Genomic DNA, 14800 nt, shown 5'->3' with positions numbered 1-14800 from the left:
AAAATGACAGATGTCGGGATTTCGACGCCTGTCATTAGACCCCTGCCGAGATTAGACAGTCAGGAAGCCGGCTGTTGACATTTCGACCGTCTGCTTCCTGACTGCATCCCCTTATAGCCACAATCATCACTGCCCATACAGGCGGATGTTGCTAAATTGCAGTTCTCAGGATTGCACACATTTGTGTAGATCAGCCCTATATAAAACAGTTGTAGGATTTATTATCTGAAACCAGTTATACTAGAAGTCTCGAAGCCAGAAGAAAAAAAAATTAGATCTGCTTTTCAGTAATATACACAGACATAAATGCACAGTACTTGGTCCAACAGTATACAGATCTTTGCTAAACAATGTAATGTCAGTGTGAATACCAGGGATAGTGTTTTCAGAACAACAGCAGTCATTTTTAGATGCAGATTTTAGGCATGGTGCTCCAAACTACTGAAGATTCCAAGACCCAAACGATTTGAAGAATAGATCCTATGCCTATACCTTATTTCATTCTGTTCCCTGACTATTCTATACTGTAGACTGACAAACATCTGCTTGATTTAGAAAACATGTGACAACAGTTCCTGTTTGGTGGAGACAGGTTTCTTCTTTGGCAAGAATATAAAGTATTTCTCCATCTTGAAAATAGAAGCATTTCAACCACTCACATCATTAGAAAGTGTAATATCTTATAGCTTGCAACAATTTTACCAGAGAAAGGATATGTCCACATTTCTATTAAGCAAATCCTTAAAAACTTTGAGTATCACACAAGTCAATTCCCAAAAAGGATGAGGGACAGCGAGGCTTACGCTTATAGGATGTTTCACTAAGACTACTATCTAGCTACCCATCAGCTAAATGGGTTATGGTCTGTGCTCGAGATGGTATCCGGACTATATCTAGACATTGTCGACCTTTTAACTGTCTATCTAGACAGCAGATGTTAGACAGGCAATAGGTTGACAGGGACAAAATGTCAACACACTAAAGGTTGAAAGGTACAAATGGCCGACAGGGTCAAAAGGTCGACATGAAAATGGTTGACACTTTTTTTTGTTTGTTAGGAACTATAAGAGACTGTTAGGGTTAGGCACCAGGAGGGAGGGATAGGGTGAAGATTATGGTTAGAAAACAAACAAAAAAAAAAAAGCCATTTTCTTGTTGACCACTTGACCCTGTTGAACCCTGTCTAACATCTTGTGTCTATTTAGACATTGCCAACCTCTCTTTTATACCATAACTGCCAGAGATGACATTGTCAGCTTTAGGTTTCCTGACCCTAGCACTGCTTTATCCTGCACAGACTTAGATTATGGTCTGAATGTTTAGACACTGGCCTTTCAGAACACACAGTTCCACCAATAATATATTACCCTTCCTAAATGTCTACACAACTGGCAGTGCAATGTGGCTATGGTATGCCCATGACCATGTCGTCTTATCCTGTATTACCTTATGTCATTTCTTTCTTCGAACAGTAGTCATACAAAGCAGAAAATGGTGAACGTATACCCTGTCACATACATATAATGGAGGCATCTATGAACTAAACGCTCAACATTGTAGCTGTTCTATTCACTAGAAGTTAGTAGTACATCAGAACTATAAAGTAGTTCGTAGTTCTCACAAATATATTAGTTATTACAAGGTGGTAATTGGTTCCGCCCAATGTGTACAAGTGACGTGTTCTATGTAGCTCATCACAAAGCATGAAATAGCTCTCACAAAAAGCAAAAACAAATGCTGAATGAACTAGAGCCCAAAGCAGGAGGTTTGCAATGTACATTAGCCTACCCAGTTTTTAGTAATGTAGTTATTTAGAAGAGATACTGAAAGGAGCATTAGTGAAAGAGCTTTCAATTTCACCAAGAAACTAGGATACCGATAACGACATCCAAGTAGAATATTGTGCTGTTATTCTGCAATAATGAGTATTACTGTGGGGCAAGCACTTACATGGAAAAAAAGTATATTACAGTATCTTGGTAAAGAAAAGCAGTGGCAACGTCGGGCCCGCTAATTAAGTATTGCAGACTAGCAGTATTGGGAGAAGAGGATTACCTCCACCACCACATTAGTTTACAGCTGGTACACAAGTGGGCAAGCAAATAGCCATGCACATTAAAATGTGCTATTAAATAAGCCCCAAAGAGCAATCATGTGCTGTAATTCATAGCAACCAGACATTACAGGCCTACAGTGGTAATTTCTTATCCATTTATTAATGCAGGCGATAATTAATGGTTTGGGTTTTTTTTTTTTTCCCACCCTTATAGGTGGCAATAACGATCATAATAAAAGTTACAGTTGTCACTTCGATTACTAAAACATAGACCTGTAGTGTACATAACATTAACATGTCAATGCTTAATGTTAAGTAAAAAAAAAAAAAAAACACAACATACAAAAAAAAAAATTCTAGCATGCATGACTGGATGACAAAAATGTCCAAAGTAAATCTCTCAAAAAAACAAAAAAAGCCCCAGACATATAGATGTACTTCTTCCAAATGTACAGCTTCAAAAAGCAATTTAACATTCACCACTATAGGTGCTATTCATGCAAAATGTATGGCGGTAAGTGTCAGCATTTTTCACTAAAATGTTGATTTAAAAGCTTAAAGCTGTCAGAACATCTTGGCTCTTCAACTCCTGCTTATTTGTGTGTGAGGGAAAAACATCCACTTGGTGAGAGCTAGATTTGAAGCCAGCCGTCCGTTGTCTGCTGGTACAGAATGTACAGAGCCCTGATACACACATGCCTACGCCCAAAGCACCATTTTACATTGTATCTGAGCATTGCTGTGCACTGCACAATCTCCCTGACCAACCCAATGTACTTGGTGCAGTGCCATGTCCTTCTATGTTCTGCTATATCAGTATTTTAATGTACAGAAGCTACTGTACGTGTAAGTGCAGTAGTTGGATAACCTTAAATTAATGTCTAATGCTGGGCATACATTATACAATTTAGGTAATTGTACTATGGATTTGAGAAGACTAATCTCAAAATATCGATCAGTCGAACATGCTGCATCACTGATCACACTGAGCGAAAAAAAATTGTGGGTCCGGGGACCCCTCACGTCAAATAATTGGGGTCCTACACCACTGTTTCTTGGGTCTCATCACATTATGGGGGTTGAGGGCAGGCAGCAGTTGAGAAAGTGCTGGAGGCAAGCAACAGTTGGGTAGAGCTGGGGTAAAGGCAGGAAGAAGTTGGGGTGGAGCTGGGGGTAGAGGGGAGTAAGGGCAGGCACTGCTGGGGGTAGGGAGGGGTTAAAGCATACAGCAGTTGCAACAGTGCTGAGGGAACAAGGAGGGGGCTATGGGCAGGCAGTTCTGGGGTAGGGAGGGGGCAAAGGTATATAGTTGGCGCAGTACTGGGAGGCAAAGAGGGGGTTAGGGGCTTTCAATGGCATTGCACTGAGGGGTCCCATCAGACGCTGTGTTGTTACTGCATCCTATGGTACCCGGGCCGGCTCATCCGCAGATACACTGGGATGGTGTCCGGTTGGCTGCAGCAGCTGGTGCTCCGAGTCAGAGTCAAATGCTGCTTTCTGGGAACAGGAGGGGGACTCTGCTCATGTTTGGGTATAGTTACTGACCACTAAAGCCCACTGGCCGGTGACTGCTTCTGCCGGATAGCTATCCAGTCCATTACACATGCATGAACTTGTAAAGTCAGGTCTCGCATGCACAGAGGCTTCCAGGATTGGCTGTTACAGTATACTAACCACTGCCAGTCTGAAGCCCTAGGGAGCAGATTTTGCGATATTTTAATGGTACATAGTGGCGATAGGTGGTTTCTTATTGATGCGGTAAAATTTCAGCCCTATCTCCACATTAGTAAATAGGCACGATTGTTAGTGGGTACCTCAACTTAAACTCATTTTACCTGTGATAAAATATAAGCCCTAGCTCCACTTCTTAGCATATAGGCATGATTGTTAGTAGGTACCTCAACTAAAAACTAGGGATGTACAGGCTCGGATAGGTTCGAATTTGCACGCAGAGTTCGGATTTTTCCCTCCAAAAATCGGGTATCAGAAAGAGGCAAAACGTCATCTTTCATGGACAAACATCATCATTCCTGGACAAAAGTCCATGGAAGATGATGTTTGTCCATGAAAGATGCCATTTTGCCTCTTTCTGAGACCCGATTTTTGGAGGGAAAAATCCGAACTCGGCGTGCAAATTCGAACCTATCCGAGCCTGCACATCCCTAATAAAAACTAATTTTACCTGATATTCAATTAAGGAGAATTCAAGGTTTTAATCTTCCCTTCTGCCAGGTACAAGGAGCCTTGTGGCTCTGGAGAGGAGTACTGCAGAACTAAAGGGGTTCTTAAGATGAGATTTACAATATGCAGGTCTAGAACAGTAGTTTCTCAGCAGTTGGAGTGTTTAAGATTTGACATCATGGATGGCACAGGTTTGGGGTAATTTATTTGGTGTTGAAGGGCCAAAACGCTATATCAATGATCTTTGATTGTAGGCTCATTTGAGCACAGACACCAGTGTCTTCTTTTTCAAGACACTGTTCATTTGTAGAATTGATAGTTTAGAGGGTAAATACATCTGCCAGCCACCCATGCCCCCTCCAGTGCCCAGAAAACAGCATTTGCAGCCACGGAGGGTCAATGAAATGGCAAGCAGAGGGATAAAAATTAAATAAAACCCATCTGTTTCTCTGGGATCTCCTTCTCTAGCTCCCGGTATTTATTGTGACACACCAGAGTCAGGAGGTAAGACAGCGTGGGAGGCTGTGGAATAGACTGACTGGGATGCTTGGGTATGTGTGCGCTGCTGTGGTCATGGCATGCTGGAATCCATAGGGGGGGTGGGCTGGGGACATGACGGGAGTCTAATGAGGACACATCCTCATTGGACGAGGAGTCACTGCAGTGTGTGCCGATAGGTTAGGGAGAAGCTGGGCGAAGTTACTGAGCTGGCTTCTGCGGCGCGTCCTGCAGGACCCGCTCATTTTTAAAAAGCGAGTCACTCATGTGCTGTAGCGCGTATTTTGCGATTACTGCTGAATCAACCAGCATGTCAGTCTGATGCGATACCATAACAATTGTAGTTAGTTATTTAAACCATATCACTTTAATATCCTTTTCTTAATCTATACATATCCGCACCGCAGACAATAATTAGCCCAAGTAGTGGACACTAAACATTTGGAAAGAGTACAATACAAGGCAGGGCAATCTTTGTATTCAGTTCAAGATGAGTATCACCTTACAAGTTGTAACAAAAAATGTCTGACGGTTTGACAGACATTTTATCTGACAGTGTATGTCCAGGATTTATAGGGAGGCTCTTTTGGATTTATCTCATACATGAATTTTGGACAAATGCAGCCAGATAGTACTCTCCACAAATTTCAATTCAACCGAGAGAAGTACCCAGAGATGCATTGGATCTGTTCCCCATATAAACACTTGGGCAAAATGGGAAGTGCAAGCAGCTATGTTAGAAAGTAGCACAGATAAAGAGGGTGCAGAGCTGGGGAAACACTGAGTGCTCTCTCAAACTGCAATGTCCCTAGCATAGGACCCACACTATTCTGATAGCTGGGGAGTAGAATAAAATTAACTATAATCACTGAAATTAACATTTAAGATTAAAACAGGGTAAAATATGAGATATGGTAAGAACTTACCCTTGTTATCTCTAGTTCTACGAAGTCCATAGGGTTCCACAGGATACCTTGGGGTATAGGTGTGACGTCAGTCGCAGGGCACCAAAGAGTTAAGCTTTCAGCCTCCCAGGATGCACTAGGTCCCCCTCCTATACCCCGCCCCCGGGCCAAGGCACCTCAGTTAGTTACCAAGCCATAGGCCGGAGGAGGAGAAGGAAGAGAGAGAACAAAGATCTGGACACATACAAGAATCACATTCTCACCAGAGGGAGACGGAAAACCGGTGACCAGAGCAAAGCCCATCTGCAGCACAGGTGCGACAGGGCGGGAGTCCTGTGGAACCCTATGGACTTCGTAGAAATAGAGATAACAAGGGTAAGTTCTTACCATATCTCATATTTTCTACTTCAGGGTCCATAGGGTATCCACAGGATACCTTGGGGATGTCCCAAAGCAGTATCCTTTAAGGGTGGGGACGCTCCTGTGCAGAAAGGAGAATCCGCCGCCCGAAGGAAGCATCCTGAGAGGCGAAGGTGTCAAACCTGTAATACCTCACGAAGGTATGGACAGAAGACCACGTAGCAGCCTTGCAGATCTGAACTGCCGAGGCACCACGTCGAGCTGCCCACGAAGGACCCACAGACCTAGTGGAATGAGCCTTCAGAGAAGGAGGGACCGGTAGGCCTTCATGAAGATAAGCTTCAGAAATAGCCATACGGATCCAGGCTGCCAAAGTTTGCTTTGAAGCAGGCCAACCCTTTTTACGGAAGCCATAGAGGACAAACAAAGCGTCCGACTTCCTAAACGAAGAAGTGCGGTCAACATAAGTCCTTAAGGCCCGCACAACATCCAAAGAGGCCTCACCCACGGAAAGACCCGGTGAGTTAAAGGCCGGAACAACTATTTCCTCGTTAACATGAAACTGGGAAACAACTTTGGGAAGAAACTCGGGCCGAGTGCGGAGCACTGCCCTGTTCCCATAAAAAACCAAGAAAGGGGGTCTACAAGAAAGAGCCCCTAACTCAGAAACACGTCTGGCCGAAGCAATGGCCAGAAGGAAAACAGTCTTAGCTGTTAGCCATTTAAGATCCACTGAGCCCAGTGGTTCAAACGGCGGTCCTTGGAGAGCCCTCAGGACCACAGCCAAATCCCAAGGCGCCACAGGTGGAACAAAGGGCGGCTGAATGCGGAGAACACCCTGCATAAAGGTGCGCACATCCGGGATTGTAGCAATCCTACGGTGAAACCAGACAGATAGGGCCGAAACCTGTACCTTCAAAGAAGCAAGGCGAAGCCCATGATCTAGTCCCGCTTGCAGGAAGGCGAGAATCCGAGACAGACGAAACTCCCGCGGTGCATAACCTCTCGGTCGACACCACTGGAAGAACGTATGCCACACGCGATGGTATATCCTCGCGGAAGACGGTTTCCGAGCTCGTAACATGGTACGCACCACAGAGCTGGAAAACCCCCGGGACCTCAGCATGGCCGTCTCAACAGCCACGCCGTCAAAGACAGCCGAGTCAGGTCCGGGTGAAGGCAAGGACCCTGAGACAGAAGGTCCGGTCGTAGCGGCAACCGCAGAGGACTGTCCACGGACAGACCCTGAAGGTCTGAGAACCAGTGCCGTCTGGGCCACGCGGGAGCTATCAACAGGAGCGTCCCTCCTTCCTGTTTGAATTTCCGGATTACCCGTGGAAGAAGGGAGACCGGAGGGAACAGGTATGCGAACCGGAACGTCCACCGGACGGACAGAGCATCCACCAGAGACGCCCCTTCGTCTCTTGTGCGAGACCCGTACACCGGCAACTTGTTGTTGTGCCGGGACGCCATGAGGTCGATTTCTGGAAGACCCCACCTGTCCACCAGTAGTTGAAAAACGTCCGGGTGCAGGGACCATTCCCCCGGATGAACGTCCTGGCGACTTAGAAAGTCCGCCTCCCAATTTAGCACTCCCGGGATGAAGACCGCTGATATGGCCGGAAGATTGCGCTCCGCCCAAACCAGGATCCGAGAGACCTCTACGAGAGCCGCTCGACTGCGAGTTCCTCCTTGCCTGTTTATGTAGGCCACGGTGGTAGCGTTGTCCGGCTGGACCTGCACCGGGCGACCCTGGAGAAACCGCTGTGCCTGCTGGAGAGCATTGAAGACCGCACGGAGTTCCAAGATATTTATTGGAAGCTCTGCTTCTGTCGGCGTCCACCTGCCCTGGAACAAGTGTGGACCCGAAACTGCTCCCCAGCCCCGAAGACTGGCGTCCGTTGTCAACAGGACCCAATTTGGAACCCAGAACGGACGTCCCTTGTTGAGGTGGGTCGTCTGTAACCACCACGCAAGGGACAGGCGAACCTCCTGGGTGAGCACAATCGTCTGGGACTTCAAAGACTGAGTCAGCCCGTTCCACTTGGACAGGATCAGGTGCTGCAGAGGTCTGGAGTGAAACTGGGCGTATTCCACCATGTCGAACACCGACACCATGGAGCCCAGTAACCTCATCGCCGAGTGTAAGGACACCCGGCGGCTGTGCAGGCAACTGCGCACCCTTGACTGTAAAGCAGAGATCTTGTCCTCCGTCACGAAGATCCTTTGCTGTCCCGAGTCCAATAAGGCTCCAAGATGCAGAATCCTCCGAGACGGGATTAGAGTGGACTTCTGCCAGTTGATTAGCCAGCCGTGCCGTTGCAGCAGTGCAATGGTCAGGTCCAAGTGGCGTAACAGGAGCTCTGGAGATCCTGCCACCAATAACAGGTCGTCCAAATACGGCAACATGCGGACTCCCTGCAGCCGCAGAGAAGCCGCCATGACCGCCATCACCTTGGTGAAAACACGTGGTGCTGTTGCCAGGCCAAAAGGTAACGCCCGAAACTGGAAGTGGTCGCTGCGGATTGCAAACCTGAGGAACTGTTGATGGCGCCAAAGAATAGGGACATGCAGGTAAGCGTCCTGTATGTCCAATGACACCAAGTAGTCCCCAGGTTCCAGCGCCAGAATGATGGACCGTAGGGTCTCCATCCGAAACTTCGGGACCCGCAAAGACTTGTTGAGTGCTTTGAGGTTGAGAATCGGACGATATGACCCATTGGGTTTCTGTACCAAAAATAGATTTGAATAGAAACCCTGGCCCCTCTGGGAGAATGGAACAGCCACTATAACTCCAGCCTGGAGCATAGTGTGCAATACCTTCCGCAGCTCCGTAGCCTTGTTCCGGTCTGATGGGAGACCCGTGGTGAAGAAGCGAGCCGGGGGTCTGTGCCGGAAGGAGAGGGCGTATCCGTGGGAAACCACCTCCAGAACCCAAGTGTCTGTCGTAGTGGTCGACCAACACTGGGCGAACTGTAGCAGGCGGCCTCCCACCCTGGGATCCCCCAAAGGGAGGCCCGGACCGTCAGGCCGCAGGCTTGTCATCTGGCTTGGGGGCCGGACGTCTGGTACTCCATGCCTGCTTCCGGGGCTTGACCAATTTCTTAGGGCCAGCCTGTCGAGGAAACGACTGTGGTTTGGGCCTGCCCTGGGCCCTAGATGACCGAAAGGACGATGGTCCCGAACCAGAAGGAGCAGCGGCCGACGGGAGACAAGCAGATTTGGCTGCCGCCAGCGTGGCCACAATCTTATCCAGATCCGGACCGAAGAGAACTTCTCCGGTAAACGGCAACGCTTCCAGACCTTTCTTGGAATCTGCGTCCGCCTTCCAGGATCGCAGCCACAAGGTGCGACGAGCAGCTACCGCTGCTGAAGAAATTCTAGACACCAGAGTACTAATGTCTAGAGCCGCCTCGTTGATGTAGGTGGCCGAATCACGGAGATTGCCAATCAACTCCGCCTGTTCGGCCGGACAGTCGGATTCAAAAGAAGCCTCTAATGAATCCGCCCAGCGCTCCATCGCTCTGGCAACCCAGCAAATGGCCATAGCCGGCCGTGCTGCCCCCCCTGCAAGGGAATAAGCGGACTTCAGGCAGATTTCTACCTTGCGGTCCGTAGCATCCTTAAGGGAGGACATGGATGGCATCGGCAATGTGGCACTACGGACAAGACGGGTCACGTGAGAATCCACCTGTGGAGGGGATTCCCACTTAGCAAAATAATTATCCGCGAACGGATAAGCCACCGCCAGGCGTCTCTGCGGCTGGTATCTTTTGCCAGGTTGTTTCCACGCCTCCTCTAAATGGTCCACCAACTGACCCGAAAGAGGAAAGACTGTGGCATCGCCCTTCACATCTTTGAAAAAGGCATACTTAGATTTAGCCGCTGGGGGAACTTCGTCCTCAATCACCAAGGCTGTGCGGACCGCCCGAATAAGTCCAGGAATATATACTTTGGACTTAGCATCAGCGTCCTTAGTATGGAGAGGTTCCTGATCGTAAGGATCCAGAATCTCCCCATCATCAGACGTCCCTTCGTCATCCTTATAAGGAGCGGACAGAGACGCCACCGGCCTTTTATGAGGCCGCATCACAGACTCCCCTTGCAACACATCCGACAAGTGCTGTACAGAACTCGTCAGGGAGTTAACCCACGCTGGCCCCTGAGAACCCGGGAGCGGGGAAATAGGGAGACTGTGGGGTACCACCAATTGTCGTGGGAACCCCTGCATGGGTGACGACACCACAGACTGCTGGGACAAACCCCTCGGAGTAAACGCGGGCTGCGGAGCTAACTGGCCCACTAAAGCTGTTAACGCCTGAGCGAAACAAGCCCAGGGCGGCTCCTGTACCGGTGCTGTAACCGTAATAGGCCGCGCCATGGACAAACACTGCCGGCAAAGGCCCTCCGCGCTACCCTCCCCCTCCGCTAACGGTACTTTACACGTGGTACACTGTAGCCGGAGGGGAAAATCACTTTCAGACATGATGGCACCACGTATGTGACCTCTCTCACCAATTAAGTATTAAATAGGCGAGAGACCACCCTGCAGCACCGCACCGCAAGGGCTTTAGCAGAAGAACAGGGACAGTAATAAAGCTGACAGTTTAGAGAAGAAAAGTTACAGGCAGCAGCGCTAGCACAGTCACATACAATGCAGAGAAATAACAATTCCTGCACTAACAGCGCTGATTACTCAACTACACAGACACAGGGCCTGGTAGGACACAGCGCTGCATACACAGACCTGAGCCACAGCGGAGGAGAGGTATGCGGGGAGACCCAGACCACGATGCTTCCGTCCAGCGCTTCCAGCAGCGTTCACCATGCGTTCTGGAGAAGATGGCCGCCGAGGAGCAGAGGAGGAGGCTGGCCTGGGGGAGGAGCGCTGCCACAGGACCAGTCGGCAGCATGCAGAGAGGGCTGTGTGCAGCGGGGGAGGCGCCGGCTGTGAGACAGGGAAGGCGCGCTCCCCTGGCATGCATTTAACCCCTGGGACGCCGCAGCGCTACCGCTCTGCTGCGGTCCGCTGTCCCAGGGGGTAGTGGAAGCGCAGGTTGGTCGCCTGGCTCCACGCTGCAGCCAGTCCCCAGGGAGCCCCCTGCCTGGGGACTTAGGACCATGTGATCAGCGGGGACCCACCGCGGGACCCCGCTGCTTACCTCTGTCCCCCTTGAATCCGGCCATGGTCCGGAGCATCTGGGGTCACCGCTAGCTGTGACCCCAGACGCCCACCAGCATCCCCGGATCAGTACCGGCGTTCTGGTACCGGCGGGGTGTAGGGAAGACAGCATGGACGTCAGGACTGACTGTCCATGCTGTTCATCCAGATGTGCAGCCACAGCTGCATGAAGAAAAAGCTTCAGGGGCTCTTCTAGCCCCCACTCCAACAGGTGCACCCGACTCCGGCCGGGCACCAAACTAAACTGAGGTGCCTTGGCCCGGGGGCGGGGTATAGGAGGGGGGACCTAGTGCATCCTGGGAGGCTGAAAGCTTAACTCTTTGGTGCCCTGCGACTGACGTCACACCTATACACCAAGGTATCCTGTGGATACCCTATGGACCCTGAAGTAGAAAGACAGATTACAATACATCAAATCGCCATATCCAATGTGGTGTAATGCCATTGCTACAAGGTACAGCACTGATATATAACTATATACCAGACACGTCCAATCAGATGCACGGAACATACCATATTAAGGGCGAGATTTAGTAAAGCTTGGAGAAAGATAAAATTGGAGATAAATAGCACCAACCAATCAGCTCCTGTCTGTCACTTTACAGGCTGTGTTTGAAGAGTAACAGTTAGGAGCTGATTGGTTGGTGCTATTTATCTCCAATTTTCTCTCTCTCCAAGCTTTATTAAATCTCCCCCTAAATTTAATAGACATCACAGTAACTGTCAATACATTTCTAGCAATACCAGAACAATTGGTCACATGAAATGTGCAGATCACCTGCAACAAACATGAGAAATAACATGGATATAGAATACACTGCTGATGGGCTCACAAGGATCACTTTAGTGCAAAGGACAATTAACAGTTTAGTTTTAGGTGGAGTTAAAATGAATTTAAAAATCAATGGGTTATATTTACTAAAACTCCTAAAAATGAAAAGTAGTGGTGTTGCCCATAGCAACCAGATTCTACTTATCATTTCTCTACTGCATCCTAGAAAATGAAAGGCAGAATCATATTGGTTGCTATGGGCACCACCAATTATTTTTTGAAGCTTTAGTAAAACTACCCCAATGGGGACGATTCAATTGAGCGCAATGTTGAATAACCCCGGGAAGGAGTACCCGGAGCTATTTAATTGACCGATCTGTTCGGTCTGACTAGAGGATTTCTGAGATGCGAGCAGATATCCAACATAAGTGCCGGCCGTAATTGCTTTTCCTGCTTAGCGCTGTGCTCGGGGCCGGTACTTTAGTTGGAGAATGCCAGTTACCATAACTAAACACCCAGCTCAAGGGGCGTAAACCGGCATTCTCCGACTTAAGTGGTTCTAGTCGGTCAATTGAATAGCTCCGGGAACTCCTTCCTGGGACTATTCAGCATTGCGCTGGATTGAATCGCCCCCACAATCTGCTTATCATGTATGTATAGTTGTTACGGTCAAGCACAAGAATGGGAGAGCGGGCAGGCCTATTATGCCACTGAATTCTACCCAAAACTATCAATTATAGTTAATTGAACGATATCAAGTTATTATCCTATTCTTATTAAGACATTGCAAGTTTACACAGAATACAAATAGGACAATCCTAGTTTGTAATTAGCCCAAGTAGTGGACACAAAACTTTTTGAAAGCATACAATACAAGGCAGGGTGCTCCTTGTATTCAGCTCAAAATGAGTATCCACCACCTTCTAAATCTGTCACAGATCAGTCTTGTTAAGAATACATTTAATTGCTTCTAAAAAGACATTGTGCAAGGTGTGTACATAGCACTAATGGATAAACATGCTGTACACAAATAGCAGTTAGGAGCAGTTTGCCCTCAGACCCAACAGCACGCTGCCAACTATAATACTCAAGGTCAAAATCTAAAGCTGGACAAGTCATGTTGCATGGCTGCACTAGGCTTGGTAACACCTACGGTCATGTGTTAGACTCAATTTAAATGCAGCATGTGCATTTCACATGTCAATGATTAAACTTCTGACCAGGCAGCAAAGATTTCTAACTTAGTATTAAAAACAAACTAAAAAAAAACAAACACCAAAAATTTTCATTGGACAAGTTCCACAGTACATTTAAAATACCATGAAGGAGATTCCCACATGCTCTATTGGATCTTGACATCTGTGGGGGCCATATCACTTCCAGGACTCCTTGCTCTTCTTTACACTGAATGTAGTTCTTAATGACATTTGCTGTATGTTTGGGGTCATTGTCCTGCTGCAGAATAAACCTGAAGCCAAATCAGACACCTCCATGATGGTATTGCATGAGATAAGTACCTGTCTATTTTCATCAGCATTGAGGACACCATTAATCCTGACCAAATCCCCAACTCCATTTCCTGAAATGCAGCCTCAAACTTGCAAGGAACCTCCACCATGCTTCACTCTTGCCTGCAGACACTCATTGTACCACACCCCAGCCCTTCACGAACAAACTGCCTTCGGCTACACACCCAAATATTTCATATTTTGACTCGTCAGTCCAGAGCACCTGCTGCCATTTCTCTGCACCCCAGCACCCACTATGTTTTCGTGCATAGTTGAGTCGCATGGCCTTGTTTCCACATCAAAGGCATTGCTTTTGGCCTCAGTTCTTCCATGAAGCCAGACAGTAGATGGGTGTAGCTATGTCCCACTGGTTTCTGCCAGTTCTGAGTCGCAGGGCAGAAGAAAGGTACAATAATGAGCATCTGCAGGCATCAGTGAAGCATGGTGGTGGTTCCTTGCAAATTTTGGGCTGCATTTCAGCAAATGGAGTGGGGGGATTTGGTCTGGATTAATGGTGTCCTCAATGCTGAAAAAATACAGACAGGTACGTATCCATCATGCAATACCATCTGGGATTCTGCAGCAGTACAACGACCCCAATGTCATTAAGACTATCTTCAGCGTAAAGCAGAACATGGAGTCCTGGAAGTGATGATATGGCCCCCACAGAGCCCTGATCTCAACATCAAGTTTGTCTGGGATTACACAAAGAGACAGAAGGATTTGAGCAAGCCTACATCCACAAATGATCTGTGGTTAGTTATCCAAAATATTTGGAACAACCCCCCCTGCCGAGTGCCTTCAAAAACTGTGTGCAAGTGTACCTAGAAGAAATTATGTGGTTTTGAAGGTAAAGGGTGGTCACATCAAAAATGTATTTGATTTAGATTTCTCTTCTGTTCATTAATTATGCATTTTGTTAATTGATAAAAATAAGCATTCTTACTTTGCAGCATTTTTTTCCACACCTGCCTAAAAACTTTTGCACAGTACACTATAATTTCTATTTAAGTGCATCCTGAAGAACTTTTATCTCCGAAATGAGCTTCGGACAGATCCAATGCATAATGGCATGTAAATGTATGCACGGAAGACCATGCTGCTGCTTTACAAAAAGTCTTTAATTTATACTTCCGCCTTTATTGCCCAAGAAGTAGATACTGCTATATAGATAAAAATGATAACCTCTTATCCATCTTGCAATGGTCTGTTTAGTAGGCCCATGATCTTTTTCAATTATGTTGATAAATCTATTAAGTGTTTTGTTTTCCTGAATTCTTTCACCCTGAATAGATATACAGAGATTGTTCTCACAAGATCTCTCTATCATTCTTCGGG

The 14800-nt window shown here is 47.5% G+C and overlaps 1 protein-coding gene across 1 annotated transcript in view; it reads right to left on the bottom strand.

Moving 5' to 3' along the window:
- NAMPT (nicotinamide phosphoribosyltransferase) overlaps window positions 1–14800 on the bottom strand; it is a 51579-nt gene that overhangs the window by 23030 nt on the left and 13749 nt on the right. The gene's annotated exons all lie outside the window — the stretch shown is intronic.

Source organism: Taudactylus pleione, unplaced genomic scaffold (genome assembly GCF_031769625.1).
Source record: "Taudactylus pleione unplaced genomic scaffold, aTauple2 ptg000251l, whole genome shotgun sequence".
Classification (NCBI taxonomy): Eukaryota; Metazoa; Chordata; class Amphibia; order Anura; family Myobatrachidae; genus Taudactylus; species Taudactylus pleione.
This window is presented reverse-complemented; position numbering and strand designations above follow the sequence as displayed.